At 37.6% G+C, this 18,726-nt stretch overlaps 1 protein-coding gene across 2 annotated transcripts in view; it reads right to left on the bottom strand.

Moving 5' to 3' along the window:
• The window catches only part of FNIP2 (folliculin interacting protein 2), a 69,882-nt gene that overhangs the window by 46,912 nt on the left and 4,244 nt on the right, over positions 1-18,726 (bottom strand). Inside the window, exon 1 of one of the 2 annotated variants that reach the window (XM_087963667.1) lies at positions 794-810. The exons of the other annotated variant lie outside the window; for it this stretch is intronic. The gene's annotated coding sequence lies outside the window, so the exon portion shown is untranslated. Of the gene's footprint in view, positions 1-793; positions 811-18,726 lie in introns of those variants that run through there. 2 annotated transcript variants of the gene reach the window in all.

Here is an 18,726-nt window from a genome sequence, read left to right on the forward strand (position 1 = left end):
GGCACAGTAAAATAGATGATATGTAAGCAATTTACTTTAAACACATCCAATTTCTATTTCTGAAGATAAAATTATATACACACAGTTTATTATTAATAGCCCAACTCAATCTGCTGGAGGTTGAAGGTCTCTTTGTGGAAAGGTATAGACCATAAATTTTGTTCAAGTTAAAAATCTAATGATTAAAGTTGATTTTTAAAACTTCCTAGTCTAGCGCTGAGAATGAGTGGCCTAAACGCATGCAGATCGCTTCCATGCTTAATGGAAGACTAAAATTTGGGTCTCTAATATGCTTACCCATTATATTATACTGGCATTCTCAGATATAGTCATGTGAATTAGATAGATTATATTTTATTACACTTGAATGATATTAATATATTTATACTCTTAATAAAGCAAAGCCTCTATCAATAGCAATAGTACTTAGACTTATATACCGCTTCACAGTGCTTTACAGCCTTCTCTAAGCGATTTACAGAGTCAGCATATGGCCCCCAACAATTTGGGTCCTCATTTGACCCACCACAGAAGGATGGAAGGCCAAGTCAACCTTGTAAACACAAACTGATGTAGAAATGGATTGGAATAAATTGCAATAAAAATGCAATTGAATGCCATGTATTTAATAGAATTTGCACAATAATTTGATAATACTAAAAAAAAAAACCTTTTAGTACTGAAAAAATAATCACAGATGATTACCTGGAAAAGAACACATGTGATAATATAAATGCAAAATAGTGATACTCCCAAGCCCATTCAAAGCCAGTTTTACATTAAGCTTTCATACCTTTTGGATAATTCTCCAGTAGGTTTCTTTAAATATTTGGAATTCTTTTCTGCCACAACTGATTTGCTTTATCCAGTCTTGGTTTTGAAAGACTGTTCACTAGTGAAGTAGGGGAACTTGAGTTCTGCGCCTGGTTATCTGTGCTGTTAGGTGATTTTAATGTACCTCCCACACATTTTCAGTTCACAGACATGCTGTCACAAGCATGATTTCTTCAAAATAATAATTTTATAGTTAAGTATCCAAATAGATTACTGTGTAATAAGAAATGAGAGGAATGTCACACAAAAATTGGCTAGCACCGACTTGGCTTTTTAAGAAAATCACAACTGAATATCCTCTGCTATCAGAATTACTTCTTTAGATAAAATTTAACCATTGACTATTAAAAGGTATAACCAATAACTTCTTTAAAACATAGAATGACTTGCTTGTTCTTATAAATGCTGCCAGCTTTGTTGCTAGCAAAGAAGAAATCGGATAGTCATGCTTCCTGGTATGTTTCTGTAACCAGCAATTATTTGATTACAAGATCTAACCAGATGGCCTTCAACAGAGAGGTAAGCTGCTTTCTCACTGACTCTTCAGTTACAAACTTGTTTTAAAACAGGAGGCAACACCCTCTTAATGGTCTCAGGTGAGCAAGTGTCATCTGACAGCTCTTAGCAACCTTGGGTCTCAGCACCATCTCTTCAAGGTAAACAGGAACCGGCCACCAATGCTACAGACTATCTGTAAGAAATGATTAACACAAAAAAGAGACCTCCTCACTTCTGCATTCAGACTTGTTTACTACCAGTAACAAAGAATAATCTGAATACAATAAGAACTCAAAAATGGTTATTTGCTTCATGTTATTAGTTCTGAAGAGGCATGAGGACTGAAAGACTAACGATTTACACGTAAATGATCTTAAAAGCAAACTATCAAGTAAACACAAGTTACGAAATTTAAGCATAATTACTCGGCCTTCTTTCTGGGTCACACATACACACATGGATAGGATGCAAATTAAGACAAGGGTATTTTCAATGGGGCAGGGGGCCATTGGCTGGGAGTGAGTACAAATGACAAGCAGTGTTCACTAACATGAGGTATGCTCCGCCCCCTTTGTACATGTGGCATGTCCTATGTATGTACAAAAGGGGAGAGCCTAGATTGCAACAGGTCAATGCTGCTTTAAAATTTGGTAAGTGTTTGATCTTCCAAGTATCTATGTCAGCAATTCATCAAAAATGTGAACAGACTTGTCCAATAATTACCTCTGCACACCACACTTAACTATAGCACTATTAATTGGTGAATAAGGACAGTCATGTTTGCAAATCACGCTTTTGAAAAATAATCAAGCATTTAATCTCAACAAAGAATATGATTTTCTGCACATATATTGGTATAGACCAATTTGTTATACTAGAATTAGCACAGGCTAGGAAGAGGAGTCCTCATTCAGCAACTGTCTCATTTAGTGACCATTTGCAGTTGCGATGATGAAAAATAACTATAACTAGTCCTCACATAACTTCTGGAAGTCTGTAAGGCAAGAGAAAGCTGAAGATCATAAGCATAGACACAGTTTCACTTAGCAACTGCTCTGCTTAACAACCAAGTTGATTGGTTCCAATTATTGTTACAAAATGAGAACTTATCTGTATTTAGATGACATGCATAACCATCCAACAGGACAGCAACTTTAAAACAAAAATTACTCCAAATACTTATAGGAAGAACCAACAATTGTCCAGGGAAGCTACTGAAGAATGTGCTAGTCCCAAATTATATTATGATTAAGGCTATATATGTGATATATATGTGGAATAAATTGCAATAAAAATGCAATTGAATGCCACGTATTTAACAGAATTTGCACAATAATGTGATAATACTAAAAAAAAAAAAAACCTTTGAGTACTGAAAAAATAATCACAGATGATTACCTGGAAAAGAACACATGTGATAATATAAATGCAAAATAGTGATACTCCCAAGCCCATTCAAAGCCAGTTTTACATTAAGCTTTCATACCTTTTGGATAATTCTCCAGTAGGTTTCTTTAAATATTTGGAATTCTTTCCTGCCACAACTGATTTGCTTTATCCAGTCTTGGTTTTGAAAGACTGTTCACTAGTGAAGTAGGGGAACTTGAGTTCTGCGCCTGGTTATCTGTGCTGTTAGGTGATTTTAATGTACCTCCCACACATTTTCAGTTCACAGACATGAGAACTTATCTGTATTTAGATGACATGCATAACCATCCAACAGGACAGCAACTTTAAAACAAAAATTACTCCAAATACTTATAGGAAGAACCAACAATTGTCCAGGGAAGCTACTGAAGAATGTGCTAGTCCCAAATTATATTATGATTAAGGCTATATATGTGATATTCAAATGAACCTAACCAGTTTCTTCAAATACTTGTAAAAAATTAATTGCTGGCTTTGTATTCTGTTCTAAGGATTAAAAATTGAGAATCTAGGGAGGATTCACCAATTGAAAGCTAAGCCTAAAGCTGAAAAACCAGCTGAAGTATACCAGTTCAGCACACCATGATACTGAGGGGAATAGATTAACAATATGAGATCACAACAAGCAGGTCTAGGCAATCAAGAAACAGCTACAGCTACAGATTAACAGAGTTGGAAGGGACCTTGTCGGTCATCTAGTCCAACCCCCCCCCTCCCCGTCCTAGCAGACCCTACACCATTTTTGATAGATGGCACTACTCGTCTCTTCTTGAAAACTTTCAGTGAGGAACAGTTTTGTCAGAGTTGCACACAAAAGACTTCAGCTGTTAGCAATCCCGTAGTGGGCAAGTCTTTATGCTGATACTGAGTTTTCCTAGAAACTCTACTGTTGCTAACTCAATTAAAAATGGGCAAATTGTTTATCTTGCAAGCCCTGTGTTTGCTCTCCTCTTTTCTGGCCCTGATGCATTCTAGTCTACCATGAAACCAGCAGTTTCTTTTCAATTGTGCTCAGATTCTTTATCAGTTGTCTCTGAGGTGAATATGATAATTTTAAACTCTGATTCCAAAAGCTCTAATGAATGTTGAATAATCCATATATGTATAAATTGAATAAAAATATTGTGAGAGTAATCAACTATAATTTTAAAATCAATGTTTTAAAGACTGCACCATCAGAAGTCAACTGATCTAAAATACTAATATTACAAGAGGCCCAATTTACCTCCAAAAATAGATTGATTGGCTTTTTAAAAAATTGATGTTTATCTATAATATGAACATTTCAGGTACATATTAGTACCTAATCAATGAAATTTCCCTATAAATTGGATACATTGCAGATCAAGTTTAGAAAGGACTGTAATTGAAAACAGAAAGGTAATTGGAATAATCTTCAGTGGATAAACATAATAAAATAGGAGATAATATATATATGAACTAATCAACAAGGCTAGGACATTTCCCCAATTTCATAATTCAATTGGTCATAATTTCTTGGAAAGAGAGAAGTGTAGTAAGATTAATCATTTAGCCTTATGATTGCTGTGGTACACTCACTTGCTATAAAAAAAATCTAATCATCTGTGGATGTGCAACTGAGACTATCCAATTTGGTAAAAAAAAACCAATAGCAATAATAGATTTATAATCAGTGTATTACTTCCTAAACTTATCATGAACTAAGGAGGTAGTAGTATATCGATTTATCATATACATGTTTAGATATACAGGTGAAACTCGAAAAATTAGAATGTCATGCAAAAGTTCATTTATTTCAGTAATGCAACTTAAAAGGTGAAATTAATATATGAGATAGACTCATTACATGCAAATCAAGATAGTTCAAGCTGTGATTTGTCATTATTGCGATGATTATGGCTTACAGCTCATAAAAACCCCAAATCCACAATCTCAGAAAATTAGAATATTGTGAACAGGTTCAATATTCTAGGCTCAAAGTGTCCCACTCTAATCAGCTAATTAAGCCATAACACCTGCAAGGGGTTCCTGAGCCTTTAAATGGCCTCTCAGTCTGGTTCAGTAGGAATCACAATCATGGGAAAGACTGCTGACCTGACAGTTGTGCAGAAAACCATCATTGACACCCTCCCTAAGGAGGGAAAGCCTCAAAAGGTAATTGTAAAAGAAGTTGGATGTTCCCAAAGTGCTGTATCAAAGCACATTAAGAGAAAGTTATGTGGAAGGGAAAAGTGTGGGAGAAAAAGGTGCACAACAATACTTACATAAATTGCATAGGACAGATGTGAAAAATACATAATCTGTACAAATGTGGTTTGAATTAAAAAAGATGACTTACTGAGAAATTAGATAGATTATATTTTTACATGCAATACTGACATGGATACCATTTCCACAAATCTATTCACTGCTGTTTTCCCATACAAAATAGTCATGTACAGACTTGAGGATTAGCAAGAACTTTCAAATATATATATCTGTTAACAGTGTTTTAAGTCTGTTGCATCAAAATTAATGTATTGTTATATTTAACCTATTTATTTCTATGTAAAAAATACATAATCATTAATCTCAATCCATAATATGTATCTGATAAAGTGAACTCTAAGGCACAAATGTTTTGGCAATACACCAGTTACCTTTCAAACCTTAGAAACAGACTATGAATTCTACAATTAATGAAAACCAATTTATATTTCATTATATGTAAAAATTTTGGAACTGTTTTGCTAATATTTTAAAGATTACACAACTTCAATAATGTTTCCATTTTTTCTTGTAAACATGTGAAGATCTGGAGATAGATAAAAAGTGGTCGTCCTTGTCATAACAGAATAGAGTAGTCACAGTGCCGTTTGACTTTCTGCATATTCTTCCCATCACTATAGACACAAAGTTGTTTCAGTAAAGCAGATACAAGGATGAGACAAATGAAGGATCCTGTTTCTTTCAGATGATTCCTCATTTCATATAGATTTGGCCAGCTTCCAAGCACAAAGCTCTCAGCAGAATGGATGTCAGGATATATCCAACTGAAAGGTTTTTTTTGCCATCATTGAAACTTGGTGAGGGTTTTGGTGTTTCTGGTCTGACCTTCCTTCTCTTTCACTCTTGAGTCTCTGATCTTGGCTATGTATTTCAAACAACAATAATAATGCCACATTCTGTGTTGGTCAGATTACAAAAGCCCTTCCTGGGACAGTACGATGACTTCCTGTATCTCTAACTGTACATTATTATGCAAATTCCATTTCTGTTTTTCATTACAGGCTGATGTCAGCACCTAATGTCTGTGCTACATCTGTGCTTCACAAGTATTCAAAACATACGTATAATTAGCATTCTAAAACATGCCAATTTTGGCCAATTTTTTTGGCTTGCAGTTAGTCAATGGTCTGTATACCCTTCTTCAGGGAGGGGCACTAGAAATTCAATCCACCACTATGTCAGACATTAGAATCACAATAATTTCCATTACAGTTGTCTTCAATAAAAAATGGTGTACAATGGCCAGTTCAACTGAAACTTGTTTCATCCTCCTTCAAGTGACATAGGTAAAATGTTTTAATTAAAAATAGTCCTAAGCAAACCCTGGTACAAAACATAAAAGGAAGTATATTACAATTCAGACGCTATCTCAAACTTTTCTTTTATTGCACTGAATGTTTAAACTAACATAATCTACTAAGCAAAAGAATCCAAACAGTGATACATAATCCAAACAGATAATGATTGCTGGCTATATTAAATGCTTATGAGTGAAAACAGATACCACTATTGTATTGCAATTAAAAGAGGAGCAGCCATGGAAATTTAGCCATGAATTAGGACATGTATTTTCTTTCAATCTTTATGGGTTTGAATTTGAAGATTAAGTAAAAAGGGAATATCAAGGAATAAAGATTTATTTTCCATATTCTTTTTGGGTTCAGAATTGAGTATTTTCAGGTCAACTCCCCTCCACATTACTTACACAACACTTTTTGATGCTAAGACAAAAATGCCAAGCCTCATTTTACACACAGATTTGTAACATTAAAAATACTCTAGAATTATGTTTACAGTGGCAATGAATGAATGCTTGGAAATCCTGTCTCAGATGAGAAAATTACTTCAGCCTGCAATTGGGTTCAAGTTGTTTTCTAGAATTCATGGTGAAGGCACATAGTTTTATTATTAGATGACAGTTTTAGTTTTGTAGTCAGAAAATATTTTTGAAAATATATTGAGAAGTAATGTTTTATTTATACAAGGAAAAGAAGTTCAATTTAGTTTGCTGAGTAAATTGGTTAAAATAAGCAAATAATTATAACTATATTGCAATATTAGCTGGCTAGCCTCCAAATATCCAATACTTCTTATAAATCACAAAATTAAATTTGACAGCAAAATGGAACACTAAATTTGACAGCCAGCCCTAGAACACCTTCAGGATATTTACCTGCGACATTTCTAATGCCTGAATGCTATTCTGTTTATCTTTCAAACAGGGCATATAAAATTTTACAGAATTTTAAAAACTATTATAAATAGGAAAATTGCCTCTGGAACTGTCCTACAAACACTTGTGTAAGAATTCAAACAATGTTACAACAAGTAGTATGACTACTTTCATATTTCTATCTGAACATAAAAGTGCAGTGATCTCTTACGAAAGATGAGGGTGTAATTTTACTTTTCTTGCATAATGTTCTAGTGCAAAATGTATGCAATTATTCAATACAATATTCTTCCTATATACAGAAAATGCAACCAACCTATAAGAGTAAAAGATAAACTGTAGATTTCTGCATGAAATACTCTATTCTTATCACAGTTTTAATGTTTTTTTAAAGTAGATACAATCCAGTGCAAAAGTAGACGCAGTTAACAGTGATTAAAAATTCTTTCATTCTAGAATAAGACAATCTCAGTTCTTGTTTTTTTTAAAGTAAAATCATGAGTTTACTCAAATCATGTATAACACAGTGTTAAAATATATATACATATTTAAAAAGTGATTTCCATGACTTTGTAAGCCACATTGTAACACAATCATAAAGCCTTCCTTCTTTACCGAACAGAATAGTCTAAGGATTGATTTTGATATAAATTCGGACAATCACTATGCTATGTTAAAAAAAATGGAGAAAATACTCTTCACAGTGATAGGAAGACCTCTAATACCACTGACATAGTTTACAGCAATATGAATTATAATATGGACATGGAAGGAGCAAGGTGTGCAGTGGGAGGAAGGTCATAGTACAGTAGCCACCTTAAACACTAAAATATTTAAAATTATATATTTTAATTTACAGTTCTGTAGTCAGCATGGTAAATGAGTAAGGGGTGACAGGAGTACTAATAAATATTTGAAAAGAACTACACAAACAGGATCAATGACTATATATTCTGCAGTTCAGCCATTAAACAAGCTAATAATACTGTGTTTCTCATATAATAAGGCCGGGTCTTATTTTTTTTTGAGGCCCGAAAAAATGGCTAGGCCGTCTTTTGGGGGGTGACTTAATTCCCCCCCCCTTGCATCTTCGGGCAGGCGGGCGGCGACGGCTTGGATGTTGACCTCGGCGTTGGTGGGGCACTTTGTATCAGGGTCAACGCAGGCAGCACCATATCCGGGTATGCAACAAAAGTACTTCCTAACAGCAAGTCCCACCACCATTTCCCCCCCATTTTGCATGTTTTAATATAGGCCTTAATTTGGGGGAGGGGCTTAATTTCATTTCATGCCTATAAAACATGCTGGGACTTCCTATTGGGGGGGGCGTATTGTTGGAGAAACAGTAATACTAAAATAATAATAATAATAATAATAATTATTATTATTATTATTATTATTATTATTATTATTATTATTATTATTATTATTATTATTATTATTATTATTATGACAACAGAATTATGACCAATACTTTTCTTTGCAGCAATATAGAAATAATTGGCTTTTGATTTCTTCCTTTTAAAAAAAGGTCTTATCTACTACTCTGGATGTCTCTGATGGTCTTCGATATATATACCATGTTTCTCCCAAAATAAAACCTAACCCAAAAATAAGCCCTAGTCTGATTTTTAAGAGTGCACCTAATATAAGGCCCACCCCTAAAATAAGCCTTACTTAAGAACCTGTGCAGCCACCTGACCGCCCATTCCTTCTGGATGCTTATGATGGGGAGGTGGAGCTATCACATGCCCCCTGCACTGGCTTACCTCAGAGACACCCAGGGGGTCATTGGTCCCCTTCTACTTGCTCACAGCTGCAACGGAAGAGACTGAGTGCTGTGCAGTGGCCACGAGGTTGCAGGGGCCTGGAAGTAAGCCAATGCAGGGTAGCTCCATCCCCTCATGAATGACATATATTTGAATATTTACATTTATATACATTTTGCTATGGCCATTTGTCCACACTCATGTCTTTCTCAAACTATCATTTATCCTAGGGGTGTCCAACCTTGGCAACTTTAAGACTTGTGGACTTCAACTCCCAGAATTCCTCAGCCAGCAAAGCTGGCTGGGAGTCTGAAGTCCACAAGTCTTAAAGTTGCCAAGGTTGGACACCCCTGATTTATCCCATTGTACTTATTTTCCTATTTTCTAAAGGAAAAAAAGAAAGTTTTACAATTTTAATATATTTAGAAGTGTTTTATACACAAAAAAATGTTAGGGTTAAAAATAAGCTGGTTTGTCTTAAGCCATGATTTGTTTAATCATGATTTGCACCGTAAGTCACATTGGCTGTATTGGTTTAATCTGCATACTATAATAAGCAAAAAACAACAACAAACCACTATAAGGGTTAATGTGATGTGCAAAACCAGAATCAGCATTGCCTAAGTTGCTGTAAAATCCATTTAGTTTTCTTTTCTTTTACTGGCAATGAAGAATTGCCAAATACTTAACTAAGTGTTCTCTCACATATGGCTTTATTTTACATGGATAGAATCTCTAAGCATGGCAATATGGCCTGAGGAGTAATTTGCAACCCACTGCCAAATGAATGAGCTCATTTACTGAAGCCAGTGTTACTGTTAACAGCTACAGAAATTGCACAGCAGCAATAAAACATTCATTTAAGTGAAAATGCTACAAAGAACCAGAATGAAGTATTCACGCTGAAGTGATTTGGCCTCTCTCTTGAGCTGTATTTTTTTTTTTTTTTTTGCAGAAAAGCTTTATTTCAAGCAAACGTATTGCAGCATCTTTCAAAAGTATTTTGAGGCTTTGTTTCCCTTATTTTTCAGCTTTATAAGCTACTTTAATTGCATCCTACCCATATGAAATATTAAAATAGTAAATTACACAAATACATAAAACTAATCCTATTGAACTACTGAATACAGGAATCACAAATTGCAAGGAACATCTACTTCATTCCCTGAAGCTTCGTTGGTCTTCCAAAATCCTAATTAAGATTCAACCTGCTCTATTTTGATAAGAATTCTGTAATGTAGGCTGAGCCAGCAATGAAGGTTGCCAGGTGGTATCAGCCCAATCAAATAGAAAAGAGCTGGAAGGGACTTCGAAGGTCTTCTAGCTCAACCTCCCGCTCAAGCAGGAGATTATCTATTCTATACCATATCAGAGGTGGCTGTCCAGTCTTTTTTAGAAACCTCCAGTCAGGGGTGGGATTCAAATTTTTTAACAACCGGTTCTGTGGGCGTGGCTTAGTTGGTGGGCGTGGCTTGCTGGTCATGTGACTGGGTGGACATGGCTTGGTGGATCATGCTATTGGCTGGGTGTGGCTAACTCAATATCACTCACATCGAGGCAAGCATCTCCTTGCCTGGCCTCTCATGACTGTGGGGATGCTGCAACAGTCCTAAGTGTGAAAAATGATCCTAAGTCACTTTTTTCAGTGCCATTGTAACATTGAATGGTCACTCCACACAAAGTACCAGCAAAGGAGGGGGGAAAAACTCCAGAGACCTTCCTGAGACAGGAAGTCCAGTCCTGCCAAGAACGTAATAAGGGTTAACGGAGAGGCAGTTTCTGTAAGCAACACCAGAATGTTTCCTTCCTGCCTTCCTTACAGGATTAGCTCAGTAATTTCTTCTAACAACCGGTTCTCCGAACTGCTTAGAATGTTAACAACCGATTCTAGCGAATAGGTGCAAACTGGTAGAATCCCACCTCTGCCTCCAGTGATGAAGCACCTACAATTTCTGAGGGCAAGCTGTTCTGCTAGTTAATTGTTCTCATTGTTAGGAAGTTTCTCCTTAATTCAGGTTGCTTCTCTCCTTGATTAGTTTCCATCCATTGTTTTGTGTCTTATGAGGTTGATCAGATCAGGAAACTGATTCCACAGGAAAAGTAGAATTATACTTCTTTGAAATAGTCTATAATAACAGAATCTTGAAAGTCCGATTATGCTTTTCTTCTCCTCTCTTTTATACAGGTAGTGCTCAACTTAGGACTGGTGAATGACCATTTGAAATTATGTTAGACTCATCAAAGGCTACTTACAATCCATTTTTAAAGTTACAACAGCTGCACACACTCACACATCCTCGTTCACATTTGGGTTGCTAGGCAACTAGTTCACTTTACAGCGATATGCAGCATTATACCATCACATGACCACAATTTGCAATGTTTTTTTTTAATCAGTTTCTGATGTTTACTTCAAATTTCTGGAGAAAAAAACCCCCCAACCAATTGGGGAACATTGATTTGCTTATCAATTGCTGCAAAAATATTTAAAAATTGGATCTGGTTGCACAATGCCTCAAATTTAGGACTGAAGTCAGTTACAACATAATTTTGGGTTCAGTTGTGGTTGTAAATCGAAGGCTACCTATAAAGCAGTGAGTCAGGGAGGAATCAGTCTGAGTCCATTCATCATACTTAATACATTCCTTAATGACAGTCATGGGGACCAGAATTTCCAGTGTTAAGCAACATGGTCATAAAATCTGCCAAATGGTTGCATTGCTTAATAATGGTAATCTTGGCAGTCCCTGTTGCCATTGTTAAGCAAGGATTGTAGGTCATTAAGCCAGGACCTCACATGACTGTGACTTCTGGTTGGCTTCCCATAGCAAAGACAATGAGGAAGCCAGAAGGAAGTCACATGCCTCAGGCAGCTCACAAGCAGGCCAGAGGGTAGGTGATTGTTGCAGAGTGTGGGTGGGCGGTGTGTGTACGGCTGTTACATGGCAAATGCAGCCAGGAGATGCTGTGGAATGCAGAAGGGTATGCAGGCGGTTGCCATGGTACAAGCGTGGCTAGATGGGAGGTGGATGCTGTGGACTGCAGCGGGGGTGCAAAAGTAACTGTTACGACATGACACAAGTATCAGCACATGATTGCCACTAGAGTCTGTAGGTGTTGTTCTGTGCCTGACTTATGTCTTCCTTCCTTCCTTCCTTCCTTCCTTCCTTCCTTCCTTCCTTCCTTCCTTCCTTCCTTCCTTCCTTCCTTTCTTCCTTTCTTTCTTTCCCTCCCTGCAGACCAGAGGGATTGAAAAGAGGGATTTACAAAAAAAAGTAAGCTGTTTGCTCTTGTGCACATTGAAGGCAATGTGATCATGCCGGCAGCCTGGGAGAGGGAGTCACAGACACACTACTCAGGCAAGTACATTGTTCACATCTCTCTTCCCCCCCCCCCCATCTGTCTGACCTGCAAGGCAGAGGGAACAGAGAGAATGGAGAGAAAAGAGATTTCAAAAGAAGAAGCAGTTGTTTGGCTTGTTCATTTGCACACTAAGACCAATGTGATTATGCTGGCAGCAGAAAAACGTCAGGCAAAAGAAGTTATATACTTTGCAGTTCCATAATTCGGAGTTAAAGAGTCTGCAGCTGTAACAGTGATTTTAAAAAGTTAACTTCGTAACTAATTCTTATATTTATGAGCTCGGCAGGTCTATAAAGCAAAGGGCAGCTGAAATAAAATCAGAAGCGCAATTGTGGGTTTCACTTAGCAACTGCTTCATTTAATGATTGAATTTCCATTTCTAATTAGGGTTGCTAAAGGTGGACTCTGTACCAATCTGCTTATTCCATGATTCTTTGATGGCAAGACTGCTCTGACTATTTGTGGCCTTTATTACAGGTAGCCTCATTGAAAGACCATCCGTTTAGCAACCAGTTTTTATCATGGTTGAATGGTGGTGGGGACATACCACTGGTCTTTGTAGCTGCAGCAGCATCTTTCTGGTCACGTGATGATTAAAATACTTAGTACCTCACTTGTAAGTATGAAGCTGCAGCGTGCCACAGTCTTATAATCACAATTTCTGACATTCACTGCCAGCCTCCAATGTGCAAATTCAAGCAGGCATCCTAAAACCACCATTTATAGACTAGCTGACACAATGCCACAATGTAGAGTACGTAGCCACAGAGTGTTGCAATGATGCAGGATTCACTTATCAGTTAGCTTTGCTTCAACTGCCATCTTAAGTCAGCACAGTGACGTGACATCACATTTTAGACTATGTTGCTTAGCAACAGAGTTGCCAGACTCAATTACCATAGTTAAGGGATGACTACCTGTAATGGGTTCTACTTAGTTTAATATTTAGATTCCTATAAATAATTGTATTATCATACTTGGTTTTTGTTTCTGATTTATTCTAATTTACAATGTGATGTTACAATTTATTGTATCTGCTTTAATCCAAGTTACAGAGCTGGTGAGTTATAAGCTGTTAAGGGTTGGCTGATTAGCATAATGTATATGCCCTGTAAATAGAAAAATTAGGGAACCCTTTGATATTAGAAGCACATAAACTGACATTAGTATGTATTAAAAGCAAAAAGTTTTTCAAATGCTCCAAAGTGTAATTTTAGATGTTAAAAAATACATGTTGATTATGACTGACAAACCTTGTTTATTACTTTCCATACTTTTTGTTGGTATAGTCATCTGTGACCTACCCCATGAGCTGCTGTGGCACAGTGGTTAGAAACAGTGGTTGGATTCATTTTTTTTTTTTACTACCAGTTCTGTGGGCGTGGCAGGGGAAGGATATTGTAAAATCTCCAGTCAGAGGTGGGATTTGCCGGTTCTCCGAACTACTCAAAATTTCCGCTACTGGTTTTCCAGAACTGGTTAGAATCTGCTGTATACCACCTCTGGTTAGAGTGCAGTACTGCAGGCTATTTCTGCTGACTGCCGGCTGCCTGCAATTTGGCAGATCGAATCTCACCAGGCTCCAGGTTGACTCAGCCTTCCATCCTTCCAAGGTGGATAAAATGAGGACCCAGATTGTTGGGGGCAATATGCTAACTCTGTAAACCGCTCAGAGAGGGCTGTAAAGCACTGTGAAGCAGTATATAAGTCTAAGTGCTATTGCTATTGTTAACATACTGTATGTGGTCTTTGAAATTAAATACCTAAAGACAGGGGTGGAATTCAAATTTCTTAACAACAGGTTCTGTAGGCGTGGCCTAATTTGTGGGTGTGACCTGGTCATGTGACTGGGTGGGCGCGGCTAGGTGGTCATGTGACGGGGTGGTTGTGGCTTGCTGACTGGGCATGGCTAGGTGTTCATGTGACTGGGGTGGGTGTGGCTAGGTGGTCGTGTGACTGGGGTGGGTGTGGCCAGGTGGCCAGGTGACTGGCAAACCAAATGTAAGTGGTCCTCACTTAATGGCCAGTTGCTTAGCAAGTGTTTTAATTTATATTTTATTAATTTACGACTGACCTCCCTCCAGAGCTACTTGACCTGTTTTTGGTGTTTTGACAGCGATGCATGCACAGACACGCACACGCACACACACTTATGACCAGTTGCAACATCCCACACAGGTTTTCTGTTTTTTGCCAGTTTACAAAGCCTGCGGAGCCCTGGAGAGGGCAGGGCGAGGCCCAGGTAGCTACAAGGAGGGCTGGGCGAAGCCCAGGCAACTACAAGGAGCTATGGGGAGGGCAAGGCGAGGCCCAGGCAGCTACGAGGAGCTACGGGTAGGGCAAGGCGAGGCCCAGGCAGCTACGAGGAGCACGGGAGTGCAGGGGTAGGAGCAAGGCAAGGCACGGGCAGCTACGAGGAGCTATGGGTAGGGCAAGGCCCAGGCAAGGAGGAGCACGGGAGGGCAGGCGAGGCCCAGGCAGCTACGAGGAGCTACGGGGAGGGCAAGGCGAGTGCGGGCAGCTACGAGGAGCTACGGGTAGGGCAAGGCGAGGCCCAGGCAGCTACGAGGAGCTACGGGGAGGGCAAGGTGAGGCGCGGGAAGCTACAAGGAGCTACAGGGAGGGCAAGGCTAGGTTCGGGCAGCTATGAGGAGGTATAGGGGGAGGGCAAGGCGAGGCACAGGCAGCTACAAGTTGCTACGGGAGGGCAAGGCTAGGTTCGGGCAGCTATGAGGAAGTACAGAGAGGTCAAGGCAAGGCACAGGCAGCTACAAGTTGCTATGGGGAGGGCAAGGTGAGGCGGGCAGCTATGAGGAACTACAGGGAGGGCAAGGCAAGGCACGGGCAGCTACAAGGAGCTACGGGAGGGCAAGGTGAGGCCCAGGCAGCTACGAGGAGCTACGGGAGGGCACGGCAGCCAGGCCGGGCAAGGTGGCCCAGGCAGCTACGAGGAGCTACAGGGAGGGCAAGGCCAGGCCGGGCAGCTACGAGGAGCTATGCGGAGGGCAAGGTGAGGCATGGGCAACTACGAGGAGCTACGGGGAGTGCAAGGCGAGGCCCGGACAGCTACGAATTGCTACGGGGAGGGCAAGGTGAGGCCCAGGCAGGTATGAGGAGCTACGGGGAGGGCAAGGCGAGGCCTGGGCAGCTACGAGGAGGGCTGGGCAAGGCCTGGGAAGTTACAGGGAGCAACGAGGACTGGGCGAGGCCCAGGCAGCTACGGGGAGCTACAGGGAACTGAAAGTGGATTTGAAAATGACAGTCTATAAAAAAGATGTTGCACTGTGTATATGAAAGAATGGCTGATATTTTCATAATTACAATTCATTAATTGAAAAAGAAACACTTAAAATGGAAATACAATTAACAAACCAAGGGAGTTTGTTATTTTGTGCCAGTAGTGGCACAAAAATCTTTCCTAGCCAAGACTACTTACCTGGACCAATAGACCCTAATGGAATGCTCTCCCTATAGCAGAGAGTAGGCAGGGGAAGCCATGTTTGATCACCTAACCCCTTTAGAATGCAGCTTAAACATTTTTAAGTACTGAAGCTTTTTACAGACTTATGCAGATATATATAAAGATAATAGTACAAAATCTTCTAAGAAGTTAGATTAATTTTTAATCTAATTTTTAATCTCCCCTCTTTGGAAGAGCTTTATAGCTCCCGCTGCCTGTAGAAAGTTCAAAATATTCTCAAAGATCCATCTCATCCTGGGGACCCTTTTTTTGAACTATTACTATCTAGCAGATAGTACAGAATAATAAAAACAAGGACAAATAGGCTGAAAAACAGCTTCTATCCCAGGGCAGTAGCTCTTTTGAGTTCTGCTGTATAGTGCAGTGTTGGTGTGATGTCGGGGGTTTTCGGTTGAATGTGTGAAGGGTGGAGGATGTGTGTTTGTGTTTATTTTCATGATCATGGTCATGATGTGAACTGAAGATGGTGTTTGATTTCGTTGTACGAGGTGCAATGACACTAAAGTAAACTACACTAAGAATGGAATTGATAAGCACATTCACAGAGCAATACTGAATTCTTTTTCTGAAATTTATTCCTCAGTTTAAAAAATGAATATATGAATTCAGTACTGGGCTCTGCTAGTGTACCTATTCAAGAGGATGTAGTATCAAGGTTAGCAAAAATGGTAAGGCAACATATAGATTTAAATTTTAAAACCAGAAATATTTTTGTTGGTACGCACATAAATAAAGGGAGTACAATACAAATTTAATGTTACACGTGTTAACAGCGGCTAGAATTATGTTTGCACAACAGTGGAAAAACGAAGAGATCCCCATCGATGAAAATGAAATAAAAAAATTATAACATGCAGAAATGGATAGAGATAAGAGGTAGAAATTAGGTGGAAAATGATCATTGCTATGTATCAATTAAATACAGAAGACTGATAATTATAAACATGTTGATATAATTAACAAAATTAGAAATAAGCCAATACAAAGAAATTTAAATAATTTTTCTGTTATACTGCTGTACTTATTGATACTTAAGCATCAATATGTAACAGCAATGTAACAAAAAATTTCATTCATGAAATATTTTAAATACTTTATTATATAAGTATTATAGAATTACAGAGGTAAGGTAAAGTAAGGATATATTGTTCTAGAATAGATGGTGATGAACATTATAAAATAGATTAAATAAAAATGGTGATTTACTCGCATAAAATGATGTAATATTAGTGTAATCTAGTAAGTAATTAATAATAGTAATAATATAAATATATATAGTAGATTTATGATATAAGGATTAATGCAAATTGGAAGGGAAAGATTGCAGAGATTGTGCACAAGTGATTTGTACAAACTGACACACTGCATTTAACTGAAGATGGGTTATGTTTTATGTTTGTTTTGTTTATGTTTGTGTTTAAAAAAAGTAAAAAACTTTTATTTAAAAAAAATTTCCATTTATGTATGCATGCAGGTTTTCGTTACGTTATATTGATTTAAGCAGAAACAGATAATGTATAACAGCAACGTAACAAAAAGTTGCCTGCCTCATTTTTGGTAAGCTGCTTTTTTATTTAAGTATTTATTTATTTTTTTAGTATCTGTTTTGGTTTTTATTAATCATAAAAACCAAAACAGATACTAAAGAAATAAATGCATAAATAAAAATTATTTTACTATTCATCTTGATGTTTCTGCTTTGCTTTTTCCTAATAGGAAAACAATTAAGAAACAATTATGCATATATAACAAAATGTTACATTGCTCTTATATATTGATAGAAAGAAAGAATTATATATTGATAGAATGAAAGAAACATCAATACCAGGAACAAAGGAAGTTCCCCCCCCCCCCACTTAAACTTGACTGCTGAGGGGAAAAGCATGGGACGATCAAATGAATAAACAGATTTCTGTTGATTCTTTTATTGAACACCAGTGTATTTATTTATTTATTGGAATTTGTCAAACAAAATGAGAACAAGAATAAGAGAATAAAAATACAATGACAGGGACGATAGGCATGTTAGTGCACTTATGCACGTCCCCTCTACTGACCACTTAAGTATAAAGTGAGGTCCACAGAAGTCAATTTGTGACTGAAACTGTGAAAATTTGTAGCTGAGACAACTGAATCAGATAGGGCATTCCAGACTTTAACAATTCTATCACAGAAACCATATTTTTTACAGTCAAGTTCCAAAGCAAGTCCTGCTTAATTAGAAATGTACTGGATGCAGTCTAATAAAAATGCATTTTAGATACTGGAAGTTAGCCTATTAGAAATTATATAGCCAAATGAATCAGTTAAATAATCTAACGTTATAATGCCACCCATGTTCATTATTCATTGAACAACAAATGGAATCTATACAGGAATTAATGGCCGTCACTTTTCACACAATAGCTTTTGGATGCTGAAGTTTTGTGTGGTTTAACTTTGTGCATTTTACAAATAAGAGAATGAAATCCTCAATCTTCACTGCAACTTCTATTATAGAGATATTTCTGTTTTTAGAACATAAGCAGTTTCTAAAATGCGTAGCAACTTTAAACAGTTATCTTAACTACTGTTTTCATATTTGTAGCTCAGATTACATGTCACGATACACTACTATTTTGAATGAGCAAATACAGCAGCCTTGTTCTACTTGAGTCTTCTTGCAATAGATGAACAATTCAGGAAGCTGGCATTCATAGTTTGTTTGACATAATGTGCAAGTCAATATTAAACTTGGGTTTTAGCTTAGGTGGAAGAAGCTAAGAACAAATTCTATTGTTTGATCTTCGTTTGTTAAAAAGAATACAAGCCAGGTCTCCTGATTCAGAGAGAATGATAAACCATAGACAAGGAATTCATAGTTTATTCAGTTCCTTTCATTGGCAGGAGCAGTCAGTAGGCATAATTGACATGCTTGCTTGTTCATAAGG

Source organism: Notechis scutatus, chromosome 4 (genome assembly GCF_049901735.1).
Source record: "Notechis scutatus isolate UNSWTSFEM ecotype Mainland chromosome 4, rNotScu1.2, whole genome shotgun sequence".
Lineage (NCBI taxonomy): Eukaryota > Metazoa > Chordata > Lepidosauria > Squamata > Elapidae > Notechis > Notechis scutatus.